This window comes from Lytechinus variegatus, chromosome 19 (genome assembly GCF_018143015.1).
Source record: "Lytechinus variegatus isolate NC3 chromosome 19, Lvar_3.0, whole genome shotgun sequence".
NCBI lineage: Eukaryota > Metazoa > Echinodermata > Echinoidea > Temnopleuroida > Toxopneustidae > Lytechinus > Lytechinus variegatus.
The window spans coordinates 19613086-19629521 of NC_054758.1; the positions used below are offsets into that span (position 1 = coordinate 19613086).

The window sequence follows — 16436 nt, forward strand, 5'->3', positions numbered from 1 at the left end:
CAGGATTTTTGAAAGGGGGGGGTTTCGAGCTGATTTTTTTTTAAATCTCCCGCCCAGTCTCTAAAAAGTGATGAGCGGGGGGGAGGTGATGATTTTTTTTTTTCAGCGCTGCAAATAAGACAATAACATTTAAGTGGGGATGGGTATGTAACAGTGCGGTCATGACCCGCGAGCGAGCAGAAATGTTCTCGTTTTTGCGTTGAAAACATAACCTTTTTGTCAATAGTTTGTTGGAATCATAGTCGATGCTACATGTCCTTCGGATCGTAGCACTCATGATATGGCCAACCGCGTAGCCAGGATTTCATTTTGGAGGGGGCGGTAAATGCACGCGAAGCGTGCCAACACTTACAAAGCGCGCTCCCTAGGGGGTGGGTGCAGGGAGGGGGAGTTTCCCCCTCCCGCGCGAAGCGCGAAGCTTTTAGTGTTTCATAAATTAAAATGAAAAGGAGCCGTTTCTCTTGTCTCTAGTACCTCCAATTCGGTTGACTATATTGCGATTTTGAACCTTGTTTTCAAAAGTGATTGTAAACGCACAAAAGAGGTATACAATGGAGGAAATTAAAATGATAATAACTCCGCGCGAAGCACGGAAGCTAAAGTGATTTATCAATTTTTCTTGCCATAAAAAGGGTCCCGTGAAAAGGGTATTCTCAAAGATATATTGAAACTTTCTTTGGAAAGATCAGATTTGATTACAAACAATTAAGCATCAGTGCATATTTTTAACTCGCAAAACAGAGGAGAAGATTGGTAGAGGAAGATATTCCTCCCCGCGATGAGCAATGAAACTCTGAAATTTCAAAGGGCGGACGTTTCATCAAATGTAGATATCTCTAATACCCAATCGTCTCTAATTCAATTGATTTTCTAAGATTATTGAACTTCATTACAAGGAAAATAGTGCGCATAAAGTAATAAAGGATGATTAATTTTTTTGACTTATCCTGAAGCGCTTCATTTTGAATATAAAGAAATTTAAGTGTCATTCAAAATTTCAAACTGAGGGCGCAAAACAGGACAGGAGATGAATGTATACAGGGAAATGACATGAAGTTTAATACAATTTGATAAAAAAATATTGTACTTTTTTATTTAATACGACACGAATTCCATACCTTCCTCTTTTTAAATTAGGAACCTGTTTGCCCCCAAATTATGGTTGTTTATAGTAATGAGCTGAAAAGAGGGAGAAGCTGACTTTATGGAGGTGACGGCAGAAACTGATATAAAGATTTTACCCGCTCGGAGCCGACCAGACCAGAAGTTGCGCGATCAATTGAAAAAAAAAGATTACTTCGGCCTAACCTTACTCAAATTCATGCCCTAATGTATACAATTTTAACTTTAACTGGCAAGAAGCACATAGCTGAGGTGGAAAAACAGGGTTAGAGAAAAGGTGGGGGAACAATGGAGAACTTCAATATTGTCATTTAACCGCGCGGAAGCAAAATTCATATATGAATTTAAAGCAAGAAGAGTGAAGGAGTTTCTCTTTTGAGAAAAAAATAAAGAATAAATAGAAAAAACACAAAGCTACCTTTCTTCCCTTTCCTTCCTTCCCTTTTCCTTTTCTCCTCTCCTTTTTTCCCTTTTTTTGGGGGGCGACCGCCCCCCCCCCTGGCTACGCGCCTGGATATGGCCTTGATCAGAACACTAGAAACTTGAGAAATGTCATGAATAATTACGAGCGAGCGGAGCAAGCGAGCCGAAATGTTTGCGTTTTTCCGTCAAAACGTACAATTCTTCTCAATAGCTTGTTGGTAATGATTACATATAAGTTGATGATACATGTCCTTCTGCTCGTAAGTCTCATGATATGGTCTTGATCAAGAGACTAGAAACTTAAGAAATTTCATAAATGATTACGAACGAGCGGAGTGAGCGAGCCGAAATTTTCGCGTTTTCCCGTCAAAACATACATTTCTTGTCAATAGTTTGTTAGTAAATCAAGTATTAGTCGATGCTACATGTCCTTCTATTCGTAACACTCATAATACGGCCTTGAACAGGAGACTAGATACTTATGGAATTTCATAAATTATTACGAGCGAGCGGAGCGAGCTAACCGACATTTTAGCGTTTTCCGTCATTTTGGTTTTCATATTGGTAAAACATATTTTGTAAGAAAACGTATGTCTTTGTCTTGGTTCACTTGTATTCATAAGTATATATCATGATAATCATGTATGGCCTTGTTAATGGCGATACCGTGATCATGTCGGCGACATGCGGAAATAAAAGATATAATAAAATGGAGCGAGCGAAGCGAGCGGAAATTTTTTCTGTGTTTTTCGTCGGAAACATGAGATTCTGTTCATTATTGCTGTCATATACATTATTGGGTAGGGGAACTGTCCGTAACCAGACCAAGGAGTTATCAGGCGCTTGCCCGATAACTCCTTGACCAGACCGACCTCTGGGGAGACAAGCAAAAAAAAAAAAAAAAAAAAAAAAAAAGGAAACGAAAAGGGGGGGGGGTTTGAACCCCCGAAACCCCCCCCTTGCGTACGCGCCTGCCCCACTCTGCCGACTGAGCTATCATGCCTCACAGGCAATGATTTTGCTTTAATACCAACTTCGGTTTATAATCATTTTTCATCATAAGACAAAAGCTTTCAACTGAGTTTTATACAGTACTATGCAAAATTCTGCTAAAGTTTTACGAAAGAATTCTTGTGCAGCAATCTTTTAAGAAACTGAAGAACAAATTGAGATGAGATACCAGGAAAATTGTTCCCTGTGGCACTTCCTCTTGAAGTGGTACTCCAAGCTGAAAATAATAGGATTTGAAAAGAAATTGGAAAATGAAATAACAAAGTTATGACAAATCTTCCCTTTAAAAGAACATACAGACCTGTGTACATAGTCTTAAAGAGTCAATTAGCAAAAGGGTCTGCTATCCAAGACAATAATATAATCCAACCATACCCCTAAACAAACATTCCCAGACAAGAAAAAGAAAAATGCAGAGGTGTATTTTGTATACTATTTCCTTGGTCGATGTACCACGCATATTTGTGTACCGGTACTGAAAATCCAAATTCAAACAACTATTCACCTGTGCACGTGTACCTCCTCTAATGTGTACTGCTGTTGTACTGGCTTATAAAGCTGAGTTTAATACATGTAGAGAAATATAAGAAATACATGAAGAAGAGGAAATACATGTAACTTTAAGCAGAAGGTTTTCATGTTTGCTTCCAAATTCAAAGAAAGGTCTATAGGATCTACATGTATACCCTAGAATACATGTACAGTGTATGTACATGTAGGCCTTCTTCTGCCAGTTTAAATATCATGTACACCTGTACACGCCAAACTGAGTTAATTCCTGGTCAAACTCTGACCTGAAATGTACAAAGTTGTGACCTAGCACCCCAAAACCACTGATAAGTTGCCAGGTAAATAGCCAAAATAGTAATTTGATCTCCGATCCCCGAAATTAAAAAAAATAACTCATCTAAAAAGAATGATTCTTCTTCTTCACACAGTGAAAATTGGAAGTCATAAAATTGAATTATAAGAAAAGATACATGTACGTAAAAAGAGTTTCTTGGACACTATTGTTTTTGAAAGTTTCACTGAAATTTCACAGTATGCATACCTCATGCATGAGTGAACCCAAACTTCAAACCTTGATTTCTCCTTCCTCTTGCAGAATTTCCCCAACTTCCATACAAGTGGTTGTTATTGTTGGTCAATCTATACAAAAATAATAGGCATTTATATAGTGCCATCTATCTAGAAATATTCTGTTCCGAGGCATGTTGTTATTACTATTATTACACCGGCTTTAGCTCGAGCTGCCTCCCAGCGCTCATGCATTCAAGGAATAAATCCTGCCGGGTACCCATTCACCTCACCTGGGTCGAGTGCAGCACAATGTGGATAAATTTCTTGCTGAAGGAAATTACGCCATGGCTGGGATTCGAACCCACGACCCTCTGTTTCGAAGTCAGAAGACTTATCCACTGGGCCACAAAGCTCCACATTTTATATCATTTTAAAGCTTAGGAAATTAATTTTCAAGCTCAATGAAAATCTCAATGTTCATTTTGGTTGACTTATTCTTAGTTTTGGAGCACTTGGCGGGTCACATACATGTACTGTATGTTGGGTGGGCTTTAAAAGAGAGTAAAGTCATTGTGATTGAACACACTTGACTTCCACACACACACACACACACAAATATTTTGTGTGTGCATTATGTGATTCTTTCTGAATCTTGATTCCACTGAACACGCCCTTAACGTAAAAGCAAACTATAATTAAATTATCAAGGTATTGTTTACTAAACAAATACAGTCAGAAAAAAGCACACGTTTTGCATTTCAGAACCCATGCACATATATTGAAGTTCATTTGTAGTATTAATAGGGCCTAGTCATTTGATGTAAATAACATCAGACTACATGTAGGCTAGCTCTCTCAATTGATGTACAGTAAAATAAAGATGTAAACTGAAGAATGCCAGCGATCCGAACAAGGAGCCTGGAATAAATCTTATAGAGGTGAAATTAGTAACACCTATTCAACCTCCGAATAATGGCAGTAAAATATGACAGCCTAAATTTTAGCAACATCCCAATCCTGCTTATTCATGAACCATCTTGCTCTATCCTCTATTTCCTTATTTAAACAGACTTTCACATTTTCCCCCTTTCACACTCGAAATGTCAGTTGGACCTATTTATAAACTAACAACTAAAATTAAAGGGATGGTCTGGGCTGAAAATATCTAAATTATTGTAGAGTAAAATTCACACAGCAAAATGCTGAGAATTTCATCAAAATCTGATAACAAATGATGAAGTTAATGAATTTTAAAAGTTATCAATATTTTGTGAAAACACTTTGTCATGACATGTAGGTGGGCTGATGATGTCACATCCCCACTTTCCTTTTTCTTATATGAAATCATAAATGCTTCATTTTTTTCATACAATGATTAGTCTCCATTAAGATAAAATAAGTTGCAGCAATAAATGACTAATTCAAAATCAGTTTTTAGTTCTTGGTAGAAAATGTTCTAATAAAGGGCAAGTCCAAGAAAAGGTCACCCTAGAAGGCAAAATTTCATCTTTAATTTAAGAAGTTATCTTTGGTGGGGTAAGAAAGCCCAAATGTTGAATTTTAAAATTTCATTGAGAAAAATTTGATAATATGCATATTTATGCTAATTTGGGGCACCTAATTTGCATAATTGGTAAAATGGGTGTTACGTATGGGACAATTATAAAAACTCATAGAAAATAAAAAGACAACTTGTGAGATTTAGTCATAGGTGGGACATGGACCCCCTAACATCTTATTACTTTTGGGGAAAAAAAGTGGTGTCATCTAATTAATTATGCAAATTAGGTCTTGTCCAAGGATGGAATGTCCCATACGTAACATTTTGAGGATGTTTTTTAAGTTATTTCTCCTAATACAATACTTGTATTGTTGCTTCTCTGGGAAGTTCTAATTTATCAAGTATGAAAATGTTATACCCAAAAAAGTTTCAAAAATAGAGTTTACTTTTTAATTAAAAGTTAATTAAAAAATTGTTACGTATGGGACAACATGTTACGTATGGGACATTTACACACAATGTCAATGGGGAGATTTGTGTACAAAGTGAATGGAGAAAAACAAATTTCAAGAGTGCTCTAAAAAGTGATTATTTACCTTTTCTTTAGTTTTTAAAGACTGATTTGTTATGAATACTGATTAATGAAAACAATTGAAGTAAAAAAATTGTGAAAATGGAAAAATATGAAAAAATGAAAAACAATAGAAATACATAAGAAATTCATGAAACCATGAAAAACAAGAAAAAAATATTGAAATGACTAATTTCCTCTTCAGTCATATCAAATATGTCTCAATAGAACATTTTAAAAGGAAGAAACTCTTGTTATTTCCATATTTTAAATTATTTCAATTTTTTTAATTATGGGGAAAATTGTGTACGTTCTCTATGGGGACAAAATGTCCCATACGTAACTGTCCCATACGTAACATGTCATTAATTTGTTTAATTAGAGTCTGTAATTAGAGGGATTTGGCTTATGACATGAAACTTGCCTTAGATATACTAGAGTATTGTGACTTCTATCACACTAAGTTACAAGTTGTCAAATGAACTACTTTCAGAGAATTCTCAACTTGAAAAAAATGTTTCAAAAGTTGTCTTTTTTCTGCATCCCATACGTAACAGCCCATCTTTTCTCTCTAAAAGGTCAAGGTCGAGGTCAAATGTCACCATTTTTTGCATGATTATTCTTCTCTTAGATGTCTACCACCATGAGGGTATTAAATCTAATCAAAGTCAATTGACACTATTTTTCAGGTCATTAAAGCCTCTGAAATGTCCCATACGTAACACGCGCAAATTCTTGGACTTGCCCTAAACCTAATTTCATATAAGTTACAAAAGACCAAGTGGGGTCCCCATTTGGTCTTTTGTAAATTACTGTACAGTGTACATGTATGAGATGTCGTATCCCCACTGTGGGGATATGACATCAGCCCACCTATTAAATCAATATTCATAAAGACATGCCTACAAAACTGTTTACCGGAACAATGCAAATCTTTAAAATTCTTTGTTATCCGATTATGATCAAATTTTTAGCATTTTGCTCTGTGAGTTTTACTCTAATTTATTCTAGCCTGGACCATCCCTTAATATTAAAAACACATATTTCAAGTAATTATTGAATGCGAACAGCATGAGAAGGCAAACTAACTTTCATACCAAAATGTTCATTTTGATAATCTCAAATTTTCATCCCGTGACACAAAGAAAGTTCAATAGCATCATAGCATCATGTATCATAATAGATACATGTACTAAATACTGACCCACTTTCACAATTCAAATACACATTATCACATGTATGGATCTATAAAAAGAGGTGTGTTTACAAATCCTGGTTCAAATATTAGGAAGCATTTACAAAAAATACATTCCGTAATCTTAAGCCTCTGAAAAAAAAGAAAAAAACAAAATTGAGCTGTGCCTCATGGTTTGACGTTAAAGGACAAGTCCACCACAACAAAAAGTTGATTTGAATTAAAAAAAGAAAAATCCAACATGCATAACATTGAAAATTTCATCAAAATCAGAAATGTAAAATAAGAAAGTTATGACAAATGTTTTAAAATTTCACTTAATTTCACAAAATAGTTAAAGGTATTGTTTAACTTTGTGAGCAGCCGATTTAAAAAATTCTCAAACCAAGATGAAACATGTGTACAAGTGCATTTATTAGAATAAACCCTGCATTATTTATTAGAATAAACCCTGAAAACAACTATTATTGAGAATGAAAAGCTAAAACTACAAGGCAAACCCAGATTATGTAAATAGGTGTCTTATAGACGCCTAAATAGTACACATAAGTGTACATGGGATGAAATTAAGATTGTGTTTCCGGTCACTTTATATTACAATTTTTGAAGTGAGCATGATTTTCGAACTCAATATTTTCTGGGCTTCATTTTTGTAACATACATGTATCACAGACACAGGTGACAAGTGTGACCTTCTAGCTCAGATTTTTTAAAGGTCAAACCAACGTTAACCAATCACTTTAAATTCACTTATTGGTTGGTATGCAAATTATGAGCAGACTGATGATGTCATCCACTCACTATTTCTTTTGTATTTTATTATATGAAATGTGAAATATTCTAAGTTCCTCCTCATTGTCAAGTGAAACAACGATTAATTCCTCCCTAAACACGTGGAATTATCATTGTAATGTTATACATGTACATGTACTATATGGTTCAGTCAAGTTGGTCCTTGTCAAATAGATGTAAAAAAAATGAAATATTGTATAATTCAAACAATAAAAAACTAAAGAAATAGTGAGTGATGGACATCATTGACTGACTCATTTGCATGTCACTGAGTTGTGCATATCACTGTTTTGTGAAAAATAAGCGAAACTTTTGGCATAACTTTCTTATTTTACATCCGAATTTGATGAAATTTTCAGCAGTATGCTAGTTTGATTTTTCTCTATTTAATCAAATCAACAGTTTTCTTGGGTAGACTTGACCTTTAAACACAAAATCACAGACACTTGTGACATTTAATAAATAATATATTTGTTCACAGTAATATACATAGTGTTCATGAAGTCCAAAATAATATTATTAATACGTACAGTGTAGCTCGTAATGGCAACCAGTAGGCCTTATTGGATACCACGGTGTAGATCTGTGTGTGCACTCTTAATTAGTATTGAGGGTCATTCGAGTAATGGAAATCTATACAAGCCAAGGATAGTCAACTAGATCCATCTCATCGCAATTAATCATGCCATAAAAGCACATAACTGACCACTGCACAAAATCAATGGCAACGATTGATGTTGGCCTACATCGTACTACTTGGAGGCTCCAATACTCAAGCGGCCGCAATGAGTAATAATTCCAAGTAGAAGTCTTTCAAAGTGAATGTGAAATCACTTTAAAGACCCATTTTTCTATTAAAAAAAGTAGAGATTTAGGGAAGAATGGGGTAAATAAGGCCACCTGTTAGTGTTTAGCTCACTGCTCAAGTATGATAGGGTCAAATGGACAATTTCGTGTTCATAGTATTTGAGAGTTGAGACAGTTACATATTTTGAGCATAAAAAATGACCCATGTAGTCACAGCGATATGGCCAGGAGCACAATTGTGTACTATATATGGGGATAGGCTGTGATAGCTGCGTGAGACAAAGATTTGAGGGGATGAACAAGAGTCCAAAATGCTCGAGTCTCACGCATAATGTGTGAGACTTGGTAGCTCTGATGTACCCAGGCTACGTTTGACCCCGAAATCGACCATTGGCCAGTCTTTCAAACGTACAATTTTTCTAATTCAGTGTTTTTATACCATTATTAACGAGTGCACACGTGGCCTGCGCCCAAAACTGAAAAAAAAACACCTTTTAAACATGTTTTTTGGATCATGCATGAACTGTAGCAATAAAATCAGATAACATGTTTTTGGGGTCATGCAAGAACTGTAGCAATGATAATATTTGACTGCCTCCCCCCCCCCCCCCCCCGTTTTGGTCTCTAGTTAAACAAAGAACCACCCCCCCCCCCTGCCTTTTTTTTGGTCCAACTTTTCACACACAAGACACATGTTTCATGTAGTATAGTATGCCAAGCCACAGGCAAATTATTTATATTCACATATTCATCAAGTCGCCAAAATTTTTATTGCACGTATGCATGCGAAGAAGGACCAGAAACCATATTTTGAACACTGGTCTTGCCAAACTTACATTTCAAAGATGCTTACATGCACAAGACTTCTTAGGTTTCAAAATATTCATCCATTTTGGGCTATTCAACTAGTAATAACCGGAAGTCAACATTTGTTTCGATTGGAATTGGATGTTTGACAATTTGATGTCAGTGAATGAAATTGAAAACTTATCAAACTTACACTGTAGTGTTACAGAAGAAAAAAAATATCCAACGAAACTTCTCAAGTGATGCAACAGCACTCCTCGTGTTGGAAGATATCCTCATTGAACGGATCCTGATCAAACAAAATGCTGCCACTGGCCAAAAAAGTGATAATTCCACGAAATCTTCCACAATCGCACGCGACCCTCCCGCGGAGTAACCAGCTAAGCATCGGTAGCCGAGCCGATCTGCACGCCGTGTGTACGGGCTTGGGGTTTATGAGGCATGCGTACAAACTAGGCGTGGGCGGTGGACTGGCTCAATACAGAGATTTGGTAACACTTCTTTTGGTTTTGCTAGTTTAGTGGGTACCGGTAGAAATGGTACACAAACAAACTCCGAAGAATATTTTGTTTGCTGCCACCATCGACAAAAGTCAAGTCAGGTAGCTATTCTACAGGCCTAATAAGTAATATGATATATTGAAACATTTTTATTCTAAATTATCGAAAATGACAAAGGTGAATAAATAATAATGAGAACCTACCTCAAGCATAATATATGAAAACATTATAGATAGATAGATAGATAGTAGGTGGATGGATGGATGGATGGATGGATGGATAGATAGATAGATAGATAAATAGATAGTAGGTGGATGGATGGATGGATGGATGGATGGATAGATAGATAGATAGATAGGATTTATTGACTCCATTGACCCCCTCTTGGGGTATGAGAGTACAAACATAGAAACATTTTTACAAAAGATATACAAACATAATAAATGTGAACATAATATTCAGCCTATATTGAATACAGTGTAAATAAAATATATAATATAAATGAATGATATAACACAGAGCATAAGAGTGTAATGTGGATTGTATATAGATTAAATAAACAAAAACTAGTATCATACTATACGGGGCTTAATATGATAAAGTGAAGCCTGTATAGGGCGATGTAACGGACAGAGGGCCTGAAAAAAGCAATCTATCAATGTATATGTTATGTATTGGATCCCAACAATAATTAAAAACAAATAAATAAAGAAACATAAATATTAAGTCACCCTTTTGCAAATGACAATAATAAATATCATTATATTACTGACAACGATAGTTCAGTAGCGGTTTACACAATAATTTAAAAAGAAAAACAATATGTACAAAGACATGGCCCTGCATGGTAAGCGGGGGTACTGAAGCGACGCCCCCCCCCCCTCCGATTTGCCTGGAGGTGCTGTGCGTGTGTTATACAGGGGGCACCACCCCTAGAAGTCTTGTAAGTAAGCTAAAAGTTATAAATTTAAAAATCACCTCAGTTTCTTTTAGGAGAACTTCCCTTTGGCTGTTGTTTGCAGAAGAAATGGGAGTTCTCTTTCTTTATATATAATCTGTGTAATATAAAAACTGATCTCGTATTTCATTGTTGACTTTTTAGCCAAAGATTGGTGGCAACAATATTGGGAGTGAGAGGAAGGGGGATGTGGGGTTATGGATTATTTTTTTTTGGTGGGGGGGGTTACAGTATACCCCTACTCATCTTTTTTTAGGGGGCTATTTTCAGTACGTGTCCACACTTTCTCTAGTGTGACCATAATTACTATATATATGCATGATTGTTGTATTTCTTTTTTATTTTTTGTAGAGAAGGGGAAAAAACCAGGAACAGTGCTAGCCAGAGGACTGTAGTACGGTCACATGCGGTCGCTTGGCAGCGACCGCATGTGATTTTTCACTGGGGTGGGGAGGGGGCAAATGAAAGAATAATGAACATGCATATTGTAGGAAAGAAGGACTGGTCGTCTATTTTTATGCTGCACTACGAATATCGTCCCATTGGGGGAAATGGCGACGCCTTGATGGAAGCAATAGGCCTTTATAGAAGAGAAAGGCATACAGAGAGGGCAATTGGAATGCTAGGATGTGGTGCACACTTTGGTTCAAGTCTGTGATAATGTACAATAAAGAAATGGGTTTTGAAAATTTCCGGGGGTAAGGGAGAATAACAATGGGACCCGCTGGAATCATGCATTGTTTGTATAAATAATATTTATGTGCTACAGACTAATCTTATTACAAGCCTGAAGAAAATTGTTCTGAAGAAGGATCCTTATTTAATTATTATCATTGTAACGTATTTATTTATTTGTTTATTTATGCTTTTATTTATCTATTCATTTATTTATCTATTTACTTATCTACTTATATAATTATTTACTTATTTTATTTTGCATTTATCTTATTGATTTATTAAATGCAATTGATTTTCTATTTCCCCCTTTTTGGTGGAGGTGGCTTCCGTAAAACGAGCTGAAAAAAAAGGGAACAGAATGTCCAAAGTCCAATACATTATACAGGCAGATCAATGACCCACCTGTTCATATGACATATAATTGCATTGATTTAATTATATTTAATGATATTGATTATATTGATTTAAACTTGACATGTATGTTAATTTATATTTAAATCACCTTCGAATATGTATATCATCTTTCATTCAATATTGAATTTTGTTCATGCTATTATTTAAATTGAATCAATCTATCTTGTACTTATTTGTATTAATTTGAAGAATGAAAATAAAATTGAATTGAAGATTCCACGATTCATATTGAATGAAATTAATATTAATTATAATCAAGAGATGGCGCCCTTTCAATATTTTTGTCGTATGGGATTGCGTTTCTCGAAGCCATTATTCCCCCAGTTTGTTCTCCCCTTCTAACACAGGCGGGCAGTACCCCTTGAAATCGGGTATGCTAAAATTATAAATTCAACCAATATCATCTTATTTTTAGTGGAGAGAGTCTGTAGTGCAGCATATAGATACACGACCAGTCCTATAAAATTTACATCTTCATTATTTTCTTTTCTTCCCCTCCCCTCCTTAGTGAAAAATCACATGCGGTTGCTGCCTGCCCCCTTTAGTTAGCGCTCTCCCCGATTTCTGCCCCTTCTTTTCCAAAGATTTTTTTTTTTATATATTTTAAAAAATCATGCATAATAATAATTGTGGTCAAAATAGTATAGGGCCTAGTATACATAGGCCCCTTAAAAAGAGAGATAATAATGCTAATAATAATAAAATAAATCAACACCCGCTAATTCCTTTGAAGAATACTAATGCTCTGCAAGTATATTACAAGCCTGAACAAAATTCTTCTGAAGAGATGTCATTTCTTAATGATTATAACGTATTTTCGTTATACTTTTATTTTTAATTTATTATTATTTTGTTTTATTATTATTTTTTTTTATAATTCTTTTTTTATTAATGTTCTCATTAATAATATTATCATCATATGATAATTTATTAATTTATTTGTTTATCTATATTTATTTTATTCTTTTGGAAGTTTCCATAAAACTAGCTTTTAAAAAAAGAAGGGAAAAGAATGTCCAACACATTATCCAGGCGGATCAACGACCCACCTGTTCATCGAAGATTCCGTGATAAACAGGAGATGGCGCCCTTTCAATTCTTTGTCGTGTGGGATTGATTTTCTCGAAACCATCATCCCCCTAGCCTTTTCTCTCCTTCTCTCTGCCCCTTTTCTAGCCCTTCGTCTTTTCTTTCTATTGTCTGTTGTTCTGTATAATAGAGGCGTATCCCGCCACAAGACTTTACCTGTACAGTCTTACGCCTTCTTCTATAAACTTAATTTATCCATAATTAAATTCTTCATGACAAACTGACTTTATTTATGCTAACATTTTTTAATAGAAATTTGTGAAAAATGGAAGAAAATCAATGTTTATGCAAAAAGAAATTGTCAGTTGTGTAATATCGGATTTACGTGGGTGGGGTGAGATGGGGTATTCGGGCTGAAAAAAGGGGGATCATTGTCATTGATTTTAAAAGCGTTGGAAGCGGGGGCTGAAGAGGGGGCATCAGCCCCCCCCCCCCCCTCGACACACACAAATAAACTTTGGGGTGGCAAAACAATTTTGGGGAGGGGGGGGGGGTAGGTGAGGGGTTTGAAAAAGTGGATCATTATCATTGGGTACAAGGGTTCTGGAAGCGGGGGCATGCAGGGGGTCACTTGCCGCCCCCACCCCACAATGGAATAAAGATTTTAAAGGAAATTCGAAAGAGAGGGAGCTACAAAGTGACTGAGGTTGACGTGGGGCACTTTTGTACTTCCTAAGGTTTAATTAAAGAATTTCGTATACACTTTTGGTTAATTTCAATTAAAAGTGTATTTTTTTCAAAAATGTCCATCATTTCTCCGTGAATACATAATCATATGTTTACTTTCTTTTCAAGCGATAGAAAAGTGTTTTTCGTGAGGGAATATTTTCACGTTTTCTTCAACCTACAAAACCATAATAAAGTAAATAATGTTTTATACCTATTGTTTTTAAACACTACAAAAATACAGAGTAAAAGGAAAATACAGAGTTGTATATAATTCAGAATAATCAACACAGCAGGTTTAACGACTTAATTGTGGAGCATTATGTCCCCCCTACTCCCCACGTCCCTAGAATCGCCGCCCCTGGGGAAACGCAATAAGCAAGGAATAATATTCTTTATTGCTAGAAAGGGAAAATGAGAGGGTTTATAAAATGTATGTTTCACTTTTGCATTGACTGTGCAGATAAATTTCTCATTTTTAGTAACATAGTCGATTATATTATCTTTAGACAAGAAAAGTACCTTCTTTTTTGTTAATTATTCAAAGGGGCACACGCGTGGCGTGACCGTACGCAGCGCAAGAGGGACAATTGCTCTCAGACATTTTGAAAAGTAACATATTTTACTGAATATTTTCCCAAAATTATCAACAAGTGTTAACGAAATCCTTTACTAGACTTTTGAAAGCAAAAATGACAAGCTAGTTCACTTTGCTCAGTAGGTTTCGAGTTTCTTCTAATAAGCATCTCGCAGAAAAACAAGTTGGAGACAGATTTATTGAAGAAATACTAAGAACAGTAAAATAATGCCCGCTGGTTATACCTTGTCCAATTTTATTAATTGCATTTTCCCCATAATTATCTTTGCATAACAGAGCTCTTCTACTTTTCATATTTTTCCCGGTTTTCATTTTTCTTCTTTTGAATATCAGATTCCTACAAGTCTAATAGAATTTGTTTGCAGTCAACATTTCACATTTTCTACTTTTTGTGTATCTTTTGTAAACATGTAGGCCTATATTGGAACTTTCGTTATTTTCTCCAATTTGTTTCATATGTTGGTTTGCTTGTTCTTACTGGTTTTAAACGATTGATCTTCTATTTACATAACAAAAATCAAAACAGAAGCACGTGGGTGACTGGTTGATAGTTCTTGACGTCTGCCCGCGCTTGCTCCTGAACCTGTGACTATGTGCTGCAGGGCTCAACTTTCTGAAACGAGAAATTAGATATGGTTGCAAGCGTTTTCTTTTGCAGCTGAGCGAATGTTCGACTTTCCGATGTATTCCATCCTTAACTACTAAAGCTTTTGCAAGTATCAATCAGCTGGAACAGAGTTCCCAGCAGATTCGACGAACAACTGCCCTGTCTACTACAGCAAGGTCATCGCACCAATAGAGATGTTTGATCGCGCCCTTCTCTCGTATCTACACGGACTGCCCTGGCGACGCGAAGTATCAACGATCCGCTGATAGTTGGTGAATGATCAATTTACTGGTGGTAAGTTTCTCTCACTCTAACACCGTGATGGGTGATGTTTAGCCTAGGGATAAAACAGGGAGATGTATCACATGCATATTTTGCATTTAGCCATGAAAAGATAATTACGAAATATATTCCGAAGAAATAGACATATGTAAGTCTCTATTGATTGAAGTAATTGACAAAGGTGTAGGCTGGTTTGAATATGGGGAAGTCGCATTTTGAGGTGGTCATGGTGGTGGATTTGAAGTAAAGATAATCAGAAAATAGGCCTGAGCGAAATTGTGGAGGTTAAGTAGGCCTAACTGTTTCACGTTGGTAGTACTAGTCTTGAAGTGGAATGGAGTGCAAGAAATAAAACTTGATTTTTTTGTTTATTCTTTCTTTCTGATGCATAATGCTATCATGGTTTTGCGGGAGGGCGTATATGCATCAGATTGCCCGAACCCCTTTTGACCACACTTCTCCAAATTTCGTCATTTCTCATCGGTCAACATTTTCAGAGCTTTAGACAGCAACTTCTATCCATGCGGCATTGTAAACTGTAGCAATTGCTCCGAGTTCAACTGTTCTTTCTTATCACAAAAATAATGTTGCATATCCAAGGCCTCTTATCTAAGCTGTATTAACAGGCCAGCAGGGAAAAATGTTAGTCATATTCGATGTTGACAAAAACCATGCGCATATGGTTGATTGCTAAATGACAGAATTTAGTTCGTTGTGTTTATATTGAAGTGGGAATTAGAACTTGGGGGGCTCCATTGTCTTCATATCGAGCATGTTGTGGCTTGATAGCACATTTCGTTGACCCCCCATCTCCGCATCTCCAGGGGCCGAGGAAGGGTTCTGCGGTAATTATTCATGAAATATTGAAGATGTCAAGAGGCACCTGGGGGCCGCTTCATAAAGCTGTTCGTAAGTTAAGAGCGACGTTGAGAACGACTGGTGAACCTTTCTTACGCGCTTTAAACATTGCCGATGAGTATACCATTTACCGTTCTTAAAGTTGCTCTTAACTTTATGAATTACCCAACTGTACACCTTCACGACTGCATGATCCGATCGGGGAACTTATCCCATTTTGCTTATTTTATAAAACTGTGAATGAGAAGTATCGTTTTATTTGAGGTTTTAATCAACTCTACGAATACTCTTATAATCGGGGTGATTTTAAGACTATCTCTAGCTCAACCTTCCAATATTCCCTTGTAAAATATCAGATAAATTGTTCTGAAGGTCACTATGTCTCGCAGAATATTCTTCCAGAAAACTTCCATGTGGCGCTGCACTGATAGTGGAGACACAATTAAGATGCCTTGGCTGTTCGCTTGTTTCAACTTCGTTGTTCATTGTATTCTGATCAAGGTGTGACTATATGCGATCAGCTACCCTGCCGAACCA

The 16436-nt window shown here is 36.1% G+C and overlaps 1 protein-coding gene across 3 annotated transcripts in view; it reads right to left on the reverse strand.

Moving 5' to 3' along the window:
* LOC121405658 overlaps positions 1-9788 on the reverse strand; it is a 65791-nt gene extending 56003 nt beyond the window's left edge. The window contains exon 1 of one of the 3 annotated variants that reach the window (XM_041596554.1): positions 9456-9788. The gene's annotated coding sequence lies outside the window, so the exon portion shown is untranslated. Of the gene's footprint in view, positions 1-9442 lie in introns of all 3 variants that reach the window. The other 2 variants (XM_041596555.1, XM_041596556.1) reach the window with 2 other exon arrangements.
* Between the last annotated feature and the right edge of the window lie 6648 nt (positions 9789-16436).